A 22,630-nucleotide genomic window follows, 5' to 3' on the forward strand; every position below is an offset into this window, starting at 1 on the left:
GCAATTGCCACGGGGCGCTAGAGGGCGCGCGGAGAAGATGGCTGCTTAACCGTAGGGCTCCCACAGCCCCATGCCATCATCCTCCAACTTCTCCTGCCAGCGCTGTGACACGGGACTGCAGCCACCGCCCGCTGCCGCGTGAAGTGCTCCGGCGGCTCTGGGGAGAGTTTCGGGTCCCGGGAGGGCCCGCGGCCGGAGATTTCAGCCCTGACACCTGACCCAGAGTGAAGCGCGATCCGCGCTGGATGAGGCGGCCGGCCGGCTGGGCGAGCTGCGTGAGGCTGCGGCTCACCACGAGGCGGCAGGGCCGCGCGGATGCCACGCTGCTACGCGGGGGAACAGCAAGCTGCTGGTGGCCTGTGACAGTGTCGTCGCCCCCCCGCAGGACCAGTGACGAGGGAGCTGTGGCCGCGCTTGTGACCCGCCGGTCCGCGGTGCTCTGCTGATTCGCTCGGATTGACGAGCGGAACGCGCTGGAGGAGGCAGTCGGCTCAGTGAGGTGCCTGGGGCCGTGGCTCGCCTCGCAGTGACCGGGCCGCACAGATGTGAGGGGACAGCAAGTTGCCTGCAGCCTGAGACGACATTGTCGCACCCTCCCCGCAGGAGCACAGAGTAGGGACACGCGACCACTTTCACGGCCTGGTGGGCAGCGGCGACCCGATCGTTGGCCCGGTTGAAGTGTAGAGCGCGCAGGAGGAGGTGACCGGCTAGGCGAGGCGCCTGGGTAGTGCAGAGCACGCGCTGCGACACCGGGAGACAGCGGATTGCTGTTGGACCGCAACGGCAGTGGGTGATGAAGTGCGGAGACAGCGGGGCCTACAGGTGTGGTCGCCATCCATGTCGGAAGCGGCACTAGTGCGGGAGAGCAGGCCTGCGGCGACCGCGGTGAGGAGCGGTGGGATGCCCTGATTGGACCTGCCTCTGCCTGATGAGGCCTCGCTGATTGCCGGACACTGCAGCCCAGGTACAAAGTGCGGAATTGGCGTCCAGAGTGACTGCACCTTGCAGGGCTGTGGAGGGGAGGCCCAGAACTAGCGGAGAGCCCTCTGTGTGTGGCGCTGGGGGGCAGAGCCTGGTGGGCCTTGCGGGGCAAGCTTGGTCGGCGGTGGGGCGCCCTGGCCCCGTGGACACTGAGACTGGCCCCTAGCCTCTGGATGTGATGAGTTACGGGGCCCAACGGCTGGACACTGCCCTTGTGTCAGGAGGCTGTGAGAGAGTGGGGAGCCCCTGGCGTTATCTGGTGGAGAGGGACCCCGAGGGTGAAACAGGTGGGGGCCCTTCGCTCGGAAAGACGATGAACACCTCACTGACTGGCGTCGATAGGCAGCGCCTAATAGCCTGAGAGTTGGCGGTTCGGGAGCTGGCAGCTGCACCGCATGGGGAGCTCTGTACTGAGCAGTGGCCCTGACCAAGGCTGAGAGACAGGCAGCTCGTGGAAGACGGGCGACCAAAGGGCAGCAGGGCACAATCTGACAGCGTCACCACGTGCGTGAAGCGGTGTGAACAGGAGGGTCCGGGGAGACTTCTTTGCGGTGCGTCCGGCGCGGGGAGATCTTGGAGGCCTTGAGCAACAGAGGACGCTAGCCCGAGGACATCGACCGGGTGAGGACACCGGCCGCGGCTGGGTACGCGCCGCGACCCCTCTCCCCTGTGCAGTGTTGGTTGCGATCAGGGGAGGTTGACCTTCTGGTTCCCCGGCGCGGGGGTGCCTGGACCGGACTCTACTTGCCGCACACCCGGGAAACGTCAATGCCGTCAGCGCAACAGTTGGCCATGGGACGATTGCGGAACAAGCAGCATGATGGCGGGCCGAGAAGTGGAGGCCCTGGACCGCCGCTGGGGCACTCGGACAGAGGTGCGGAGCAGCTGACGTCGACCCTGGAAGCCAAGATGGATGCCGTGCTGGCGGCGGTGGACCGACTGAGTAACACCCTGGAGCAGACTAGAACCTCCCTGGAATCCCGCATCGACAAAGTAACATCGGACTTCCCTTTACTCCATGCTGCCCATCGTAAATTGGCAGACACTATTGCTCACCAGGGTCAGACACTTCAGGAAGTTCAGCCGGTGATGCGCAGCCACACCGCAGCTCTGCAGGATCTGCTTGACCGGGTTAACACGCTGGAGGATCGCGCTGAGGATGCGGACGGCCGTTCCCGGCGCCAGAACGTCCGTGTGGTGGGTCTGCCAGAGGGAGCGGAGGGGCGGCATCCCGAACAGTTTGTTGAGGGGTGGCTGCGGGACGTTCTCCCTCCGGGGGTGCTCTCCCCTCAGTTTGTCGTGGAGCGGGCACACAGAGTCCCGGCGCGCCGGCCTGTCCCCGGGGCCAGGCCGCGTCCCTTTCTACTCAGGCTCCTCAACTACCGCGACCGGGAGGTGATACTCCGAGAAACTAGGAAGCTGGACACCCTTGAGGTGGGAGGCAGCCAGGTGATGCTGTTCCCCGATTACACGGCGGCGGTCCAGAAGCAAAGGAGCAACTATCTAACGGTGAAGCGTCGGCTGCGTGATCTGCAGCTCCCATACTCCCTGTTGTTCCCGTCACGCCTCCGAGTGGTCACGAGCGGAGGGACTCGGTTCTTTGATACGCCGTCAGATGCCTGGGACTGGCTGGAGGAGGAGGGGTTGCACAGTGGTCAGAGGCCCGCTGATTCGAGCAATGACAGGCAATGGGAGGGACGACCATGGCGTCGGCAACGGAGGGAGCTCAGGAGGGAGCAGAAGCCAGGCCCTGTTGCGGCGCCTGCGCCTAGCCTGGAGAAGATGCAGTTGGAACACCAGGAGGCACTTGAAGCGGTGGCAACCTTGGGATCAGTGAGCAGTCAAGGGGACGCAGTAGCCCGCGACCATAGCGACCCAGAGACTAGCGGATCTTCCTCCCCGGTCGCAGTGTTTTCAGATGACCAAGAGCTACTGGTGGTGACACCTCAGACAGCTGAAACTATTGTATGAACTTTGCCATGCTGGGACAGCGCAACACACCGGTGCAGGGGAATGGAGTGAGTGCAGCAGGATCTGGGGGTGGGGGGAAGCGAATCCTGCTGTCGCTCGGTTGATGTGCTGTGGCTCTGGGTGCTGGTCAGTGTGGACAGGCTGGGGTACTCCTGACGGATGGGACGGGGGTTGTCGGGGATTTCCCTGCCCGGGCAGGGGAATGGGGGGAAGATGCATGCCATGACCTGTGGGTGGCGGGTGGCGGTGGCAGGCGAATAGCACTGCATGTGCATGTTTGACGCCATCAGCGGTTCAGACGGCACAGGAGGCACGGGCGGGGGTAGCGCAGGGCCTCAGTACCTCGCGGTCTACACATTCACCTTTAGCGCCCATCAGCTACCACCTGGCGTAGTCTACATTGTCACTTAAGTTGTGAGTTTGGACGAATGCCCACATTGGGGTTTGCCCTGGCGGTTACGCAGTGTTTGATTTTACTTGGGGGTGCCCAGCGACACACTATTGTTTTTATATTTGTTATGTTGTTGCAGCAGGTCAGCGTGGTATCCGCAACTGAATTCTCTCTTCCCCGCTCGGCCCACCAGACCCTGGCCTCGGTTCCTACACAGTCCCCATCTATATTTGATGGCTGACACTGCGGTGATCACTTGGAATATACGTGGGATGCATACGCCGGCCCGTCGTTATTCTGTGTTCGCATACTTGCAGCGGCACCGGGCGGCCATTGCCCTTCTCCAGGAGACCCATATGACGCAATTGGAGCTGGACAGGCTGCGGTTACGCTGGAGGGGACAACTCGTTGGGACCACGTGCTCTGCACACGCTCGTGGTACATTAATCTGGGTAAGGGCGGGCACACCGTTCACGTGTATAGAAATGGTGGTTGACCCTGTCGGGCGGTTCACCTTGGTCAGTGGGAAGCTGAACGGACAGCGTCTGTTATTGGGTTCCGTTTATGCTCCGAATGTCGACCAACTGTCTTTCTTGGATCAGCTGTCTGGGGCGCGGGCCTTCCCTGGCTGATTGGGGGGGATTTTAACGCAGTTCTTGACACGCATTTGGATAGGTCCTATCCACCCCTCCGTAGCACGCAGGCCATTTCGAACGCGAAGAACCTCGCTGATTGGTTGTCACGTTGGGCCTTACGAGACGTATGGCGTGGTCTGCATCCCAGCGATCGCATTTACTCGTATTATTCCGCGGTGCACGGACTTCATGTCCGGCTTGATCGGGTGGTGGGATCTCCCTCACTGATTCCCCTGATTGATCAGGCAGACTACTTGGGCCGGACCCATTCGGACCATAATCCTCTCCGGCTGGTCTTGCGTTGGGGTCCCGGAAGACCTCCCGTTCCAACATGGCGATTGCAGCCGGCAGCCCTGGGAGATGTTGAATTCCGGGCCTCTCTCGGCACGGCGGTGGAGCAGTACTTTGACTTGAACGAGGGTACGACGGGCAGCGAACTGACGGAGTGGGATGCCCACAAATCCACAATCCGGGGACACTGCCTGGGGATGACGTGGAACGTCCGCCGGCGGCTGTTGTTGTCGCTCGTTGCGCTGGAGTCCCGCCTTCTGTCGTACGAACGCCTCGGTGAGGGGGGTGGACTGGACTCGACCCGGCTGGCGCGTCTTCGGGCGCGTCATGCGGAACTGCTTGAGCGCTTGCGGTGCCACAACTATGCGGCTCACTCGGCTCGGGTCCACACTGCAGCTGACAGGACGGGGAGGCTGCTGGCCTGGTTGCTCCGACAGGAGACGGCCATGCCCCGATAGAATCACTCTGTGGGCCGGATGGGACGTTGGTGTATACACAGTGGGAGATACACCAGACCCTGACCGCGCATTATGCAACCCTATACACCTCCGCAGGAAGTCGGCGAGCGCAGGATGTGGATAATTTTTTGGAAGCTGCCCAACTGTCCTCCGTCCTGGATGAGCATCATGACTCCTTAGAGGGCCTCCTCACGGTAGAAGAGATAGGGGACGCGGTGGCCTCGTTGGCCACTGGAAAGGCACCTGGACCGGACGGGCTCTCGGCGGAATATTACAAGGCCTACCGGGAATCTCTGGTGCCCAAGCTGCATTCGCTGTATCTGGCGGCCCTTGAGAAGGCCACGTTACCGCCATCCATGAGTGAAGCCTACTTGATCTCTTTGCCCAAGCCTGGGTGCGACCCTACCAACCTGGGGTCATATCGCCCCCTTGCCCTCCTCAATACGGACTACAAAATTTTAGCCAAGGTGTTGGCGGAGCGACTGGCCCCAATGGTTTCGGCTTTGGTTCATCGGGACCAAAACGGCTTTGTGCCGAAGCACAGCACCTCGCTTAACCTGCGGCGGTTCTTCCGGGTGGCGGTGGAGGGCACGCAGCAATAGCCCAGAGCGGGCTGCTTGGTCTTAGACCTTGAGAAGGCCTTTGATTGCCTTGAGTGGAGGTACCTGGTGGCAACGTTGTCACACTACGGTTTGGGCTTGTGGTTCCTCCAGATGGCGGCGCTTCTCTACAAAAACCCTCGGGTGCGAACTGGTCCCTACATCTCTGACGCGATCCCGATTGGCCGTGGCACGAGGCAGGGATGCCCTCTTTCACCCCTCCTTTTCGCGCTTGCAATAGAGCCTCTAGCTGCTGCGCAGAGTACTGGCAGACGGCATCCCCCTGGGAGACGCGACCCATCAGGTCTCCCTCTATGCGGACGACCTCATGGTGTTCATCAGGGATGTGGCATGCATTCCGGAGGAGCTGGAGCGAGTTTTGTCCGATTTTGCCGCTATATCCGGGCTACGGGTGAACGCCGCTAAGTCGTGTCTTTATGCGTTCCGTGCTGAGACCGGGGACCCGCAATACAATCTTGGAGGTGTGCGGGTCAAAAGGCAGCCGGACACCTTCCGTTATTTGGGTATCCAAATATATCGGCAACCGACTGAATTGGTGGAGGGCAACCTGGGTAAGGTGGTAGTGGCGGTCAGAGCCCAGATGCGGTTTTGGGGCACCCTTCCCCTCTCGGTTACGGGGCGGATTGCCCTGACCAAAATGGTGATCCTGCCCAGGTTCCTCTATTATTTTGCTAATCTGCCTATCTACCTCCCGGCTTTCTTCACACACTTGGAGCGATCGCTTCGCGACTTTGTGTGGGGTAGCTCACGCCATAGAGTCGCGCTACCCAAACTGTACCTCCCCTCGGGGCAGGGGGGACTTGCGATGCCATGCTTCGCACATTATTATTTAGCGGCGCAGCTGCAATGGGTGGCCAGATGGCTGGCAGACAGAGAGCGAGATGACACGGCGACAGTAGAGGCCCCCATCTCCCTGGCAGATCTCACCGCGCGGTTCCACCCGAACGCCAAGGCGTTCAGGCCAGGGCCCCTTCTCGTTAAGGTGGCTTACAAATGTTATCGCCACGCTCTTTATTTAACTCGAAATAGCACACCATACGCTCCAGCTATACCGATAGCAGGCTCTCCTAGTGGGAGGGGTGTGCTGAGTTTAATTGAACTCGGGGACTGGCACGCGGCGGATATCCACACGCTGGGAGACCTCTACCGAGACGGTGTTCTCCTTTCCTTCGCTGCATTGACGGAGGAGGCAGGGTTGCCGCCCGGTCAATTTCTTCGTCACCGCTCGCTGATAGCGTCGCTGACGAGTCGGTGGGGCGACATCAGAGAGGAGCCTGGGCAACACCTCACTATGCAATACCTCCATGTCCTGGGGCGAGGGCATCACTTGATCAGGTGGTTCGCGGCTTCTTTGCGCACGCACACGGCGGTCGACCTGACTCCGCTGCGTCGGAAATGGGAAGCGGACTTGGCCCGTCCTATGATTGACAGGGAATGGGGCAGGGCGTTGCAGGGCCCAACGAGGATCCCAAGGAATGTGCGGTTCCGCCAAATCCAATATTTTATTCTGCATAGGGCATACCTCACACCTGCCTCTATCAACCGGTATTTCCATCGCGCGGACGTGGGTTGTCCCCGTTGCGGGGAGCTGGACGCTGGGCTGGTCCACATGTTGTGGAGCTGCGCCGCGCTGACTTCATACTGGCGGTCAATTCATGGAGCGCTGAGCACATGTACAAGTCGCCAGGTCCCATTTGAATGGTCAGCCTGCTTATTACACCTTTTTCGTAGAACTCCAGCTACGAAGGCCTCGTCGCGGTTTATCGACTTGGGATTGGTGGTGGCGAAGCGATTACTTACTAAACGCTGGAAGGCGGCGGATCCTCCTCATACACGAGCGTGGCGGAGTTCGCTGCTGGTGTGGGCGAGGGCAGAGAGCACGGCCCTCCTGAGGCCTCAAGCGAACGCCAATAGCGGCCGAATGGGACGCAATTTTACAGGCTCTGACGCGCCTGGATGAGGACACTCTGGGACGTGATGGGGGTCGCGGCGGAGATGCCCTTGCGGAGGGGAGGGGAGATGGCTAGCTGGCGGACTGGGCTTGACGGGTGGCGTTTAGGGATTGGCCGACTAGGAGAGGTTCAGGGTGTCAGAGATGATGTTGTATGAGCGACCTGAATGGAGGGGTACCGGTATGGCGGGGGAGAGCGAGGGGGAGGGGGGATGGCACAGAGGACAATGTGAGGGGATGCTGACGTACGGCCAGAATTTGCTGCTGTTGTTTTGGTTTAATTGGGGCGCTTGTTGTTTTGCCTCGTTTTCTTATGGCTAATGCAATAGAAGTGATCGCTAGGTGGGGATAATTGGGTGCAACACTAACAGTCCCCGTGGGGGAAGCACCTGATCACAAGACGGTGGAGGGAACATTTTCAAGATGGTACTGATGCAGGGGGCCGTAATCTTATTCCCTTCTGGTCAATGGGCGCTACACCAGATTCCATTCATTACTGTGTACAAGATAAGTGATGTATTACTGACTATACTGCAATTGTTAGCCAATTGGACTCTACATTGTACTATGTAATTTGTTCGCAACTAAAATGCCAATAAACAGATTTCATAATAAAAAATAAATTAAAAAAAGTAGGCAATTGCCACTAAGGGCCTTTGTATAGGTTAACCACCAATATTGAGAATGCCCAAGTATGAAAAGAAAATATTGCAGTCATCCTGTGCCCTGGGCACCCCCCAACTTTTTGCTGACTGGTACTGGTGGTAAATGACTCTGACTGACCCTGAGCTCTGCCTAACCAGGCACAGGGTCAGTGCTCTGCTGAAAGAGACACTTAGAATACAGTGAAAACACCTACATACACTAGGTTATACTATGGGCTAGGGTGCCCCTATGATTGGCATGACCTCCCCTATAAGGCCCTGGTACATAATGGGTCAGGGGGATTGAAACTACCTTTAAGTCCCTAGTATATAATAGGGCACGGCAGTTTAGAGGCTAGCAACCTTTTCTGCTCTTGCATGTGTGCACTGCTGGAGCCTGAGGCCAGTTTAAAAGCAGGCCTGTGTTGAGGGGCTGCTTTTAAAATGCAAATTGTGAAACTTTGGTGTATGGGTCACTTAACAAATTAATAAACTACAATGTTTGGTCATATTAGGTACCCCCAGGGTCTCCCCCAGGTCTCCCTGGGGTGCAAGGTCAGGTATTTATAAGTGCACATTTCACTTATCATATTGTGATAAAGGGCTTCACAAAATCGACTTTTGTGCTAGGAGTACTGCGAAGGGAGGATCCACAATATGTTTACATATTCAGAACCCCTAACGTCTCCCCTAGGTGTTCCAGGGGTGGGGGTCCTGTAGATATCAGTAGGGCTCTTATAAAAGGTATTCTTATAAGCCTTGGAGTTGGAAAAAAGGCCCAAGTCATTTTCCCATTGTAAATCCCCTGCCACACCGGTTAACTTGGCAAGAAGTTATTAACTAACAATTTCCGCTAGGAGAGTAATAAAAATAGCATTCAAGGACGTCCCAGAATGATATTGATAAATTGAAAATGATGGTATTGTTGATGTTCCCCTAAAATATACAGACAAGAAGTTATAAGACTTTCTTGTCTGAAAGCCAAAATTCAACCTTCCAGTGGTCTGTCCTGATTGGTCAGAATGAAGTGGAGTAGTAATAAAGAGCCCCTGGGGTTAGCCAGCTCTTCTGGGAGGACAGGGTTCTGTTAGAGGGGAATGCCAGAGCAGGTGGAGGGGTCGTAACCAACATCCTTTAATGGAAGGAGGAGACAGGCAGAAGACATCGGTTTCATTTACAACTCTCCTCTTTGAACTCAGCCAGATGCTCGGCTTAAGGAAAGAATGAGCAGATGCAAGGGGGAGAGACTATGGAGATGAGCTATCCTGGAGGTGTGCTTAGCCAGCTCCTCTCTCCCTGCTGAAAATTCTGACATATTGAATTTTGGAGAATTAGTGCTTTCTGGGATATCACTGTACCGCACTTTGGAGGAATCGGTCATGCTCTGGGGTCTGCCATGCACCTCATTGGACAGGAGTGCCCTCCTGCTTGACCCCAGAGAACACCGATTAAGTAACTGAGAGGGGCCGTGCCTTTCAAATCTGCTGCTTGAAACCTAAGAGAGCAAGAAGGCTCCACGCTGAGGAGTTTGACGTGCATTAACCAGGCCCGGCACTCTGAAGATTGAGCTTTGCGCGATCCAGAACTACAGCCCTGTGGACTAACTTGCTTTTAAAGGACTTAAGAGAGGACTCCCTGCAAGATACATGTTAACAGATCTCACCTGGACCATTGCCACAAAGAGTCCTCAGCCTGGAGTTCTACCAGTGGATTTGTAAGGGTTTTGTCCAAGCGGATTGTGGGAACTGAAGTCCCGAACTATGAAGGACCATCTTGGAGATGCCAAACCCTTGGATTGTGTTTTGGACACTTTTAACCCACAAGAGGAACTTCAGGAAGGAGTTCCTCACTGAATTGAGCCTGCTGAAGGAGGCTGCATGACATCTAGTAAGAAATCCTCCAGAAAAGTTGGTCAGTGTGAATTTTTCCATGTCAGAGATAACCAAATGTCCAAAAGTGCCCCTGTTGGTTTCTAAGCACTAGAAATTTTCTAATCTTTAAAAATTCATATCTCTGATTCACTACAGTGGATTTTTTTTGTTTTGGTGTCATTTTAAAGATAACAATATTTCCTTTCTTTATATATTGGGGTTGGATTTTTATTGTGTGTTGTGTCTTAATTATTTACTGAATTTGTATTTTTAAATGCTTTACATACCTGTCTTTGAAGTTCAGCCTGCCTATTCTCAAGGGTTGAGCATAGGAATAATTTTCTAAGACCTATTCAGAGCCCTATATTGTGTTAGTTGTATTATTGCCAGTGGTAAATGAATATCTGCCACTACTAACAATCCACTTTCCACCAAAAAACAATAGCCAAAACACAAAGTTCAAAAAGGGCAGGAAAACATGCTCATGATCTTATCTGTGAATCGTGTGTCACCCGACCAGTGTTGCTGAAGGAGGGCAAAGGAACCCGTCCGTGTATTCCAATTGTCATACTCGAGGGCCTTTTGCTTTCCTCCTCTAATAAACACAAAATATAACAAGCATTGGCATAGCCAATAGGTCTCGCCTTTGGGACCTTATAAGTGTTTAGCCATGCAACAGTTGCATAACTAAACACTTATAAGGTCCCAAAAGCGAGACCTATTGGCTATGCCAATGCTTGTTTTAACTGCTGCAATCTATTGAAGCCATACGGAGAACATCAAAGCAGCCGTGCGGCCGCGAAAGTGATCGCGATCGCGATCAAACATCAAAGCGGCCTCGAAAGTGAAAGTAATAGCGGTAAAGCGCGAAGCGCGCGCCCGCGCACATGCACTGTAACTCTAGGCTGGCCTGGTAGCACTTTTTGGAGCCCTCTCAATAAGTCTCGCCAGACCAGCGCATGCGCTGGGTCCGGCGAGACCTAAAAATGGATGGGAGACCCACGCCAATGGTGCCAGGTCTAACAGTTATCCTATGGAGGAAAATAGTGTTATCGGTTTTAGGGTAAGTATTTGGTAGTGGGAGTTGAGGTTCTGGGGGTAGACTCAGGGGTCCCTCAGGGTCAAGGATGCACTCTTGTTACACCCTCAGCGGCACTAGGGCGGCCGGGTGCAGAGTGCTGAGGCCCAATGTTATCCAAAGGGGGATAGGGGGCCTCCGGTTGGTGGCTGCTGACTAGCAGGCCACTGGGTTGTGGGAGCAAAGCTCCTGGACTTTAACTCAGGGCAAATGGGGAAACAAATTAGGACCAAAGATGCACACTCAGCGGCACTAGGGTGGTTGAGTGCAGAGTGCTGTTTCGACATCGGACGCCCTGTTGTTTTCAATGGAGAACCTCTGGTTTGGAAAGACACTGCAGGCTTGGGGACGAAGGTCTTCTGGGTGCGACCACCACTTTGAGATGCAAGTTGGGAATTTAGGGGTTGGTTAGGCACCACTCAAAGTCAGGCAAAGTGGCTCTGCGGGGCTTAGTAAATGCCAAAGACGATTGTGTGTCGGGCTGCGCCACTACAGTGTCCCAGCCCGACGCACAATCCTACTAAATCTGGGACCATATGTCCACTGTAACGCCAAAACAAGGGTTACTATTGAAGGGGAGTCAAAGGGACATATCTTTACTTCATAATATAGAATTATATTGTTATTACAAAAATATGATGCAAGATTATATGACCAAATGTAAATGTATTGCGATGAATATCTTAATAACGTCATTAGTCTAATCTCATTTTAGATGACCAACAGCCAACACGCGTGTCGCGGAGTTTAGTCTTTTCTGCTCCATCTGGGCTACAAGTAAACTGTGATTCAATTAGAAATGGCAAATCTTTTGTTCATTAACCCTCCATTTATTGATGACTTCACTCCCTTCCTCTGGTTTAACACCTGTAGTCTGACAGCTACTTGCTTTCAATTTAGTGAATGTCTGCAAGCGAGTACAATATAACATCAAAAAGCCATCTACTAAAGAAGAGGCAAGTACCTGTAAGAATACTGCTGTTAAACTGCGTTAGATTACATCTGATGAAATCATTTTGTATAATATTTTAATAAAACATTAATTCTATAATAATATGAAGTGGATATGTTTGTTTGACTCCCCAACCTTAGTCAATAAAGTCAGCTGAAGCATTCTAGAAACTTCGATCCCTCCTTTCTACTTTGTCAAAAACATGTTGTTGCAACAAGTCCTACACATCAAAACTCCTGGTTATGTGCCTTCCTACACTGACGTCACTAGAGCTGGGGACTAAATCTGTCAAAGAGAGAAAGTGAGGGAAGGGCGAGAGACAGCAGGCAAGTGAGAGAAAAAAGAGACGAAAAGTAAAATAGAGAGACGGAAAGGTTGAAAGTGAAAGTGCAAGAGTGAAAAAAGAATGTGAGAGAGCGAGATTGTGAAAAGGGGGATGGAACACAGTAGGTTCAAAAGAGAGGCTGTTTGTTGAATAGAGTGTGTTTCTGTGGGGGCGTGCTTGTTTTGTGTTACCCAAAAGGTAAGTGTCACTCATGATTTAATATATTTGTCTGAGTGTGCACGAGGGCCATTGTGCAAAGGAGATTGCACTGGTGAAGTGATTTAGATGTGATTACTATAGAGTGTACGAGATTGTATGATGTGTACGAAAAACAAGAGAAAAACACGTGAGTGCGCTGTTAATAAGGAAATGGGGCAAAAAGGAAAGAAGTTATAGGATAAACAGAGGAGAATAAAACAGACAGAGATCCAGAGAAAACAAAACAGAGACATCGATAATAGAAAAAGAGAACAAGGAAATAAGTACTGAACAAAGACTCAAAGGAAAAGAACTATGGAGAAATGAAGGAATGCAAGAAAGGAAAATAATAGGAAAAGCAGAATCAAACAACAGGATACAGAGTTGAAAACCAAAAGCTAGTGAAAAGCATAGAAAATAGTAACGCAGAAGAAAGAGAAGAATAAAATAGGAAATTTGAAAGTAGAAAAGGGTGACAATAATAAACACGGAAGGCAAATGAAGGAAAGGGATACATATCAGGAGGGAAGGAAAAAACAAGACAGGAAAGAGAAACATGAACAAATCTGAATGGAACGAATATTGATGAAAGATGAGTGGATTAAATAGAAACAAGCGTTGGCCGCGCGCGAGCGGCCGGAGACGCAAAATGTGGTGGGGGAGGGGGAGAAGCGGGAGTTGTGTGTGCGCGTGCGTCATCGCGATCACTCTGAAAGCGAAAGTGATCGCAATGACGCACACGAGTTTTCAAAGTGCTGCTGGCGGCCGGCTGCGCGCGTGCACGATCGCGTGAACGCAAGCGTTAGGCCAGCCAGCAGCACTTTGAAAATCCCACATACAAAATGTTTCTTTGAGCCAGCGCAATCGCTGGGGCTCAGCGAGACCTAAAAATGTTGTTAAAAACAGCGAAAAGGCTTCAGGTTGTTTTGTTTAAAACACAAGCGCATGGTTAAATATCCTTTGAAGGACTAAGTTACACCAGGGGACAGGGAAGGAGACAGAAAGAAAAGAGAGGGAACAAGGGGGAGGAAGAGGAGGAAAGGGGAAGGGAACAACAAACCAAAAGGAAAGAGAGAAATGGAAAGAGAGGGAAGGGGAAAAGACAAAGAAGAAATAGAAAATAACACTAAAGAACAGAGAGTCGAAGGGAAAGAAAGACTGCAAACAGAGGAGGGAGAAACTGAGCTTGACATTTACATTTTCAGGGGAGCAAATTCTAGAAAACTTGTTCAAAAAACATTCTGAATCACGATACAGATGTACCCCCAAGTTCCTCTACAAAATTCAGTCCCCCGGGGCTCTTGGTTTCTAACTCCTGAATAATTCTAGATTCTCTTTGTCTCAATCTAAGTGTCCTGTCACCACCCCTGTGTTGTGAGGTATCAGTTCGATGGCATAGAAAGAGACCGAAGTACTATCAGAGTAACTCTGGAATACCCATCCCACTTAGAGCATTAATTGCTGTGCAAACAAATGATGCACGAAATGCTGAACAAATCAAACATTCACCCCCAGTCAAGAGACTTGAGTTAAATCCACTGTTCTTTTGCTCACCATGCCACTCCAGTTAGGACCCAGCTGTATGCAAATCAGTCTTGACACTGCTCCTCATGAGAACAGTCCGGCCCGCCCTGCAGCAGTGATGTGCCATCCACCTAAGTACCTTTAAACATGGCTCAGGCCTGCCGTTGCAGAGCCAGTGTGTGCAATTTAAACTGCCATGCGGACCTGACAAGTTAAGCCCTTGCCAGGCCGAAACCTTCCTTTTTAACAACTCTAAGTCACCCCTAGGATAGGCCCTGGACAGCACAGAAGGCAAGGTGCAGTGTATTTAAAAAGCAGGACATGGACCTTTATTTTTTAATGTCCTGGTTGTGAGAAACTCCTAAATCCAATTTTCACTACTGCAAAGCCTATCTCACCCACAGGAAAACATTGGGATTACCTTATTACATTTTATAAGCGTAATTTCCAAATTGGAATATATAGGTAGTTCATGTTTAGTGCCTCTGAAATCCAAATCAAAAAAATTAATTCATGGTGATGCCACTGTTAGAAAGATTAGTACAGTAAAATGGCAACTTTCTAAAAGTCATTACAATACATTGAGTTGACCCAGTGAATCTGAAGACTTGGGTAGCGTTTAGTACAGTAAGTAATTAGTCCTGTCGGTAATTCTAACAAACAGTGTTTCTTAACAAGATAAAAAACAATTAAAGCAAAAAGAAAACACAACCGGAGAAAAAATTATTTTAAATGCATGTATTATGGCGAAAGTACATGAACTGTCTATGTATACTGTACTACAGGTTGCTCCAATTGTGCAAACAGTGAAGAAAGTGTTTGTGCAGATTGACAAGTGAGAATGAAATGACTGAATACATCCCCATATAATCAGAGGAAATAAAAGGTGGTCTTAGATGTCCCAATGGTATTAGAGAGTCGATGTTTCGACCCAAGACAGCATGATTACTTAAAACCATGTGGGTTTTAATTAATACATCTGGGCTGATATCCAATTGTAATTTCATCCTATATTCCAAGGTTCATTTTCCATTAAAAAATTAGGCCAATTACACTACTGCGATTGCTTTGTTGCTATGTTAAATGCATCTATGTACATTAAGGGATACGTCTATTGATAAATTCCTAAAGCGCAACAAGAATTATGGCATTTTTAAAGCGGACCTATTTCAATCCTTCCAACCAACCCCCGGTCTGTTTCTTTTTCACTGAGCCCAATTTTTTCTGTCAAACCACTGACATATTGGAACATCAAGCCCATATATTGCTTGATTCGTTCATGCTAAGATGTTTCCTACTGTCATGATTCACTCTGACTTTGTGCCAAGAAAGGGCAAGGTTTTTGTTTATATGTATATTTGTGTTTTTGTGTTTTTTAACTCGGTTGTCATTGATATGTTGCCATTTTTTCTTTTGATGAGATGTCTGTTGTCATTGTGAACCGCTTTCCAGTTTGAGTAATAATTGTAGTCAATACATATGTAGAACAATTTCCCTTCAGCACATTTGTTTCACTGGTGTTCCACGCACCCATTCTGGATACCGAACAACCTTTACGGGCTATTCCCTGCTTCCCGATCCCAGGATCAATGTGGAAACCAAGATTTGTGGGTTATCTTGTCTCGCGCACCTTTCCAGGATGCTAAATACCCCTTACGGGACAATCATGCAGGCTCAACCAGGCCTAGACCATGCTCTGCCTTAAGCTCATCTGTGTAGGAGGCTTTTCGCCCTGCTGCACCGGCGTGCATGCTAATGCAGCGCGGGGGAATCCTCCTTATCTATTTTGCAGAGGACGCTCTCTCCCAGCAAGAACATCGTTTAGATTGTGATCGGCACACTTAGGGCTTTAAGTGGGCCGGGTCTCACTGGTGCTGAGCACCGTCAGTTTTTAGGTCCCGCATAGAGCAGCGCATGCGCTGACACTACAAGGCTTCAAGTAATCAGTATTACTACTGAAACTCCACCCATTGCATTTGTCTTTGTTTTGTCTTGCCATTGGTGGAATCTGGCATTGCTGTTCTTATCTTGCTCATTGTTGGCTGGTGGTCCAATACATCACTTCCTTTTTCTTCCCTTTCTGGAGGAAGCAGCATGGACCAACTACAGTTAACTTACGCTGCTGGCTGTTATCTTTTTGTTTAGTGACTACTTTATTCCTTTGCTGCTTGCATTTCCACATCTGGCATCCCCACGCCAGGCTCGATCCCTCTTTTCCTGTTCCAAAGTCGGCAACGTTATATGTTGAGCCACCTCCTCGCACCATTTGTTTCACTTGATTTCAGATGCTACATTTGTCAGTTTCAACCGTGTTTTTTTTAATTGTATCTGTCTTCCCCCTCCATGTGTATTATTTTTAAAATTTGTCTCTCCCCACCCTCCCTCTGAGATCGCTGTTTATTTTTAAATAATTAAATAATGCAGCACAAGCTGAGGCTAGAACCCTGTTCCCCAGGTCCAAAGTCAGCAGCTTCATCAGCGCACGCAGCCTGCCATCTGATGTGGATCAGGTTACAAATTCTTTCACTTTCGGCGCTTCGCTACCACGTTTGTTTTCCCCAGCGAGCGCACACCACTCGTCCTTTGATGGCTGAAGGCACCAGTTTCCTGCAAAGCACTCCCTGACTGGCGGTGATGGATGTAATTGCTTTTGGCATGCTTGTTAGGAACGGTGACGGGCCTCTTAAGATTGCACGCAGCGTGCTTCCATGCCGTGCAGTCTTTCAAGTGGACTGGCCAGGGGACGTAGGCGCTCAGCAGCTTCTGTTTCAACATCCATATTTTCTGTGAATTTTGGTAAACACGTCACAACTGGATGTTACTTTAAATGCACACTGGCGGACCTTTTCAGCACAAAGGAGTTGAACATTATTAATGTACCGGGCAGCGCATGGATTGAGCACACCTGTTGCTAAGCAACAGCTGTCACCACGAGAAGGAGCGGAAATGTAGGAAGGGTTGCAGTGCAAAAGGATAGCACGTGAAGCTCACATCATGGGTGTTGAAGCCGTGCTAGTAACAGGTGTATTGCAACTCGTCACCAATGTGGTACAACTCGTTTTGTTTGTTTGTTTTTTGGCAGCAAAAGCGTGCCTTTCGTCTTCGTGAGCATCGCCCCACTTCTAGGAACGGCGTGGCTCGCCAAACTCATTTTTTTCTGTGCGGCACATGCAGCATGCTGCGCTGCTCACTAAAAGCATAAAATATTGAAAAAAACAGTGTTTGCCGAGCCGCGCCTTTATTGTATTAGGCACCGCTCGACAAACTCTGTTGAGCTTTCTGCAAGCCCTGCCTCATACTGCAAGTGAAGGTTTCTACCAATAGCAGCGCTGCACAGGAAACAGCACTTGCAAAACGGCCGAGAAGGTATTTGTTTCATTCTTACCCTCGGGTCGGATTCATCTAACAGATCCACCAAATGTTTACATCTTGCCTCTGCTGTGGAATTAGTGTACATATGAAAATAGCAGCTATTGTATAGCTTGCCTTCTATGGCGCAGCCGCTGTAAATATGACTGGGCTCATCTGTTTCCGTCAAATCATTCACATGCAGAATATGCCTCCTCCGTCATTTGTGCCGAAGAGCAAGCCCGCTTAAATGTAATGAAACGAGGCTCCTGTTATGTTGCGCCTGTGACGGAACAGGCGCAACACGTAAGGGTCACATGACAAAGGTTTAATAAAGGGTCGCGCACGCACGTATGCCAGTATGGCGACGGTGAGGTGACCAGTAACTTACTACGTCGCTCCTGTGTGGTTATTGCACCCCCAAGGCCCAGTCACGGGCCATCCGCGAGTGTCGTCCCCGGCCGTGTTCCCCACCAGCCAGCGTCAGACACAACACTGGCGACGAGGGTCAGCGAGCCCTCGCTACACGTGGAGCACCGGTGAGGCGGCCGTGAGCTCTGTCATCGGCTCGCGGCGCTCGTGCCCCAGTGCGGTGCAGTGCGCTCTTGTATTCCGCCTGCCTGAAAGGACTGTGAGGCGCCGAGAGTGCCCCAGCGACGAGCGATCCCGGTAAGATAGCGCGACGCTGCTCCCTCGGCTGAATATCGGCTAACTCAGCAGGTTGACACCCACGTGGTGCGGCGCCCCGTGTTGGCGCGTGTGAACGAGCGCCAGGCCCCTGGAGTGCTACAGATCGGGAAACGCTACCACCTTGGCCCCCACCCCGCCTAAGCCGTGTTGGGGAGAGAAAGAACCCTGCATGGGCCTGCCAGTGGCCTATTACCAGTGCGTAGGGGGACAAGTGAGGAGCAGGGCCTGCCACACAAGCCTGCCTAGTGGCAGTGAAAAGGGAAGGGCCTGCACAACAAGCTTGGCTGGGGTGCCCACAGTGACTGCCTGAAAAGAATAAACAAATACAGCAAGGCAGGGGAGGACCACAGCCCCCAGAGGACCCCTCAACCGTTGCCCTCATCGTGTAAAACACAGCTACGCCCTTAGCCAGGCAGGGAGCGGCAAGTTGAGGCTGCCGGATGGGTTGACAGGCACCAGCACAGAGTCACATCGCTGGACACAGCAATACTCAGGGATCCAGGGAGTTGCCACGACAGACACTGAGCAAAGCACCAATCATGTCCACAATACCCCCCATAGAGCCCTTCACGGTGGAGGGGTCGCCCTCATCTCTTGCACCCAAGTGGAAGGACTGGGTGGACCGCCTACTCATCTTTTTTGAGGCCACTAAAGTCCATAAGGACCAAAAACGGGCCATGCTACTACACCTCGGGGGCAAGGACATACACAACATCACCAAGACACTGGTGGAGGCCATGCCCAAGAGTCACCACACACTGATAAACGCCCTCAATGGACATTTCAAACCAATGGCCAACCAAGATTACGAAAGGTTCGTGTTCAGACAGGCGCGCCAACTCCCAGAGGAGTCGCTGGACACCTATCATGCCAGACTTAAAAATTTAGAGTCCACTTGAGGGTTTCGCGACGAAACGGAGGAGATTCGGGGGCAGGTAATCCAGCGTTGCGCGTCCGCCAAACTCCGCGAACGTATACTGGAGGAGTCTGGCAAGTCTCTTGCAGATATACTAACCCTGGGACGCACAAAGGAGCTGTCAAAGGCACGGGCGGCACACATGGAAGCGGCCCTCCAGGTTCCCGTGAAGTCCGAACTAGTGAACGCAGTGACGACCAAACCTCCAATGAGGTGGGTCAAGAAAGGATCCGGCGCATCGACCTCAGGACATCAGAAGACGTGCGGATACTGCAGTGGAACACCTCATCAGGCGGCCGAGTGCCCCGCTAGGGTCAAGAGATGCTCGGGTTGCGGACGGTTCAACCACTTTGAAAAAGTCTGCAGGTCCAAGAGATACCGCAAGCCCCGATAAGTGGTCAACGCCCTGCCAGAAGGAGAGAGAGAGCCAAGCGATATGGACGATGATGAGGAGGAAGAGCGAGTAGTACACAAGGTACATATGATTGGTGCCGCGACCCGGAAAGCGCGACGCTTACCACAGTGCAGCATCAAGGTGGGCTCACAAGAAGTCATGACAGTAGTTGACACCAGCGCCACCATCAACATCATGGCCTCTGCCCTCCATCGAACCATGAGCCCACTGCCGGTACTACACCCCTCATCAATCACAGTATTTGCCTACGGTCAAGAAACACCCTTGAAGGTACGGGGCCGATTTAGAACATCCATATCCCATGGTGCTCAGTCTATTATGACCAATGTCTATGTCACGGAAGACGGACAAGAATGTTACTGGGGTGCCGGGCCGCCGAAGATCTCGGTGTAGTGACATTCGCCTTCGGTGTACACCAGGAGTCCATCCAGCATCTCGTGACTGAGTTTGCAGAAGTCTTCAAAGGAATTGGCAGGTTTAAGGGCAAAGAGGTCCATCTCCACATCGACCCCACGTTCAACCGGTGGCGCTGCGGCATCGGCGAATAGCCTTCCACCTGTGCCCCCTGGTAGAAGAAGAGCTCAAGAAACTAGAAGTGGAGGGCATAATAGAGAAGGTGACCGGTCCCACTCCATGGGTCTCCCCAATTGTCGTCACCCGCAAGCCCATGCAGCCTGGCGCGGTGAGGATCTGCGTGGACATGAGGCTACCCAACGCCGCCTTTAAGAGGGAGCGCCACATCACCCCTACAATAGGCAACCTCATCAGGGAAATGGCCGGAGCCTGCTGGTTTTCCAAACTAGACCTGAGGTCCGGCTACCATCAGCTGGTGCTAGATGAAGCATCTCGCAACATCACTACCTTTTCGACTCACGTCGGGCTCCGGAGGTACACCCGCCTAAGTTTCGGTGTACCTAGCGCAGCGGAAGTATTCCGGAACATTATCCTGTAACTAATCGCAGACATCCCTGGCGTCATCAACGTCAGTGATGACATTATGATCCATGCGAAGACCATCCCTGAACACAATGCTCGCCTCACTCAAGTACTTCGTCGACTGCGAGATGCGGGACTAACCCTTCACCGGGAAAAGTGTGAGTTCCTTAAGAGGAAACTACAATTCTTTGGCTACACTTTCTCCACCGAAGGAGTCAATCCAGACCCTGAAAAGGTCAGGGACATAAAAGAGGCTGTTGCTCCTACCAATGTCAAAGAGGTTCGCAGCTTCCTCGGTATGGTGAACTATTGCGGGAGGTTCATCCGAGATCTGGCCAACCTAACCCTACCCTTGAGGGAGCTCACCAAGGTTGTTACCCCCTGGAAGTGGGGCCCCGACCAGGCCAAAGCATTCAAGGAAATCAAAGAAGCACTTTCAGAGGCCACCACGCTTGCTTTCTTTGATCCAAGAAAGCTAACACTGGTCACCGTGGATGCGGGCCCCATGGGACTCGGAGCAGTGCTCCTGCAAAGGTGACACCCTGAAGAAGATTGGGCCCCGGTGGCGTTCGCCAGCCGGTCTCTCAACAAAACGAAGCAACGGTACTCCCAAATAGAGAAAGAGGCCATCGCCATTCATTGGGCGTGCCGCCACTTCCACCTCTACGTCTATGGAAAGCCCTTCGTGGTGGCGACAGACCACAAGCCGTTGGTAGCGCTGTTCTCTGGGACATCCACCAAACTACCGCCACGAATCGAGAAGTGGATGTTGCAGCTCCAGAACTATAACTGCAAAGTGGAGTATCAGCCAGGGTTGAAGAATCCTGCCGACTACTTATCTCGACATCCCCGGGCAGCCACGGTCCAGGAGATGGAAGACGCCGCCGACACGGAAGAGGATGTCCGGTGTGTCACATCTCGCTCCTGTCCCCTTCCTCTTTCCATGGAGAGCCTCAGGGATGCCACTAGCCAAGACGAGTGCCTACAGCGGGCCAAAGCACCCATACAAAGTAGCAACTGGCACAAGGCCAAGGAAGAATGGAGAATACTGGCAACTGAAGCAAAGCGCGTGATGGACAGCCTATTCCATGTCAGGGACGAGCTCACCGGAGACGACACGGGATGCTTGCTACGAGGTCACCGGCTGGTGATCCTGACATCACTAACGGCGCAGGTTGTTCAGCTGGCACACATAGGACACCAAGGCATGGTCACGACCAAGTCGCGTCTCAGGACCAAAGTTTGGTTCCCACTGATGGACGAACTCGTGGAGGCCACCGTCCGGTCCTGTGGTCCCTGCCAAGTGACGGGGGAGCCACCACGACCTGCTCCGATCATCGTGGAGCCCAGACCAAAAGCCCCGTGGTCATGTGTTAGTCTGGATTTTGGTAGCCTCCCTGACGGCCAACACACCTTTGTGGCCATCGATGACCATTCTAAATACCCGGAGGTTGAAATCATATCCGCACCCAGTGCCACAGAGGTAATCCCAAAACTTGAAAAGATAATGGCTACCCATTGGCTCATACAAGAGTTGGGGACCGACAATGGACCTGCCTTCCAAGGGCAAGAACTTGCAGCGTATCTGAGCTCACTCGGCATCCATCACTGAAGAATAACGCCCCGGTGGCCGCAAGCGAATGGCGAAGTGGAGAGATTCATGCGGACTTTGAATAAAGTAATCAGAATCGCTCATGACAAGGGACAGTCCCTAGAGCTAGCCATCTTCACGTTTTTGAGAAGCTATCGCCAAACGCCCCACACCACCACGGGCGTAGCCCCCGCACACCTTCTGATGGGCTGAGTGGTCACGAACTCCATTCCTCACCACCCCAAGTGGCAGCCGGAGACACCTGAAGATGACCGAATAGACCGGAGGCGCTGCCGAATCTACGCCCAAGTCAGTAACCGGCGGAGGGTCAAAGACCCCCAGTTCGTGAGAGGAGATGCGGTGTTGCTAAAAAATCGCATCACCAGTGGCAAGTTTCGGTTGCCATACGAAAAGGACCCATGGACAGTAGTCAGCGTTAAAGGAACCCGAATCACCGCAAATCGAGGGAGAGAAATGGTGACCCGCAACACGTCCCATTTCAAGGAGTACCAGTCGGACAGGGCCATTTCCTCACCCCCTCTGTGTGAAGCTACTCCTGACATCGTGGCGTCGGATGACGTCAACTCCAGTAGGGTGGCGGACATGCTTGCCCCCGAGGGCGGTCGGGAGTCAATTGACCTTGGGAGATCCCCGGGTGCAAGCCCGGATGGTGCAGCACTAGAGAGCCGAGGCAGCAGTCCAGAGACCTGGCCTGCCGAAGCCACGCCGTAAGTGGGAGCCCGGAACACCCAGAGCCGAGGTTTGTCTCAGCATCAACTGCGGGGCAATCCTGCACCATCCTGCCGACTGAAGGACTACCTCACGTAAGACTGTTCTTATTTTT

Source organism: Triturus cristatus, chromosome 8 (assembly GCF_964204655.1).
Source record: "Triturus cristatus chromosome 8, aTriCri1.1, whole genome shotgun sequence".
Taxonomy (NCBI): domain Eukaryota; kingdom Metazoa; phylum Chordata; class Amphibia; order Caudata; family Salamandridae; genus Triturus; species Triturus cristatus.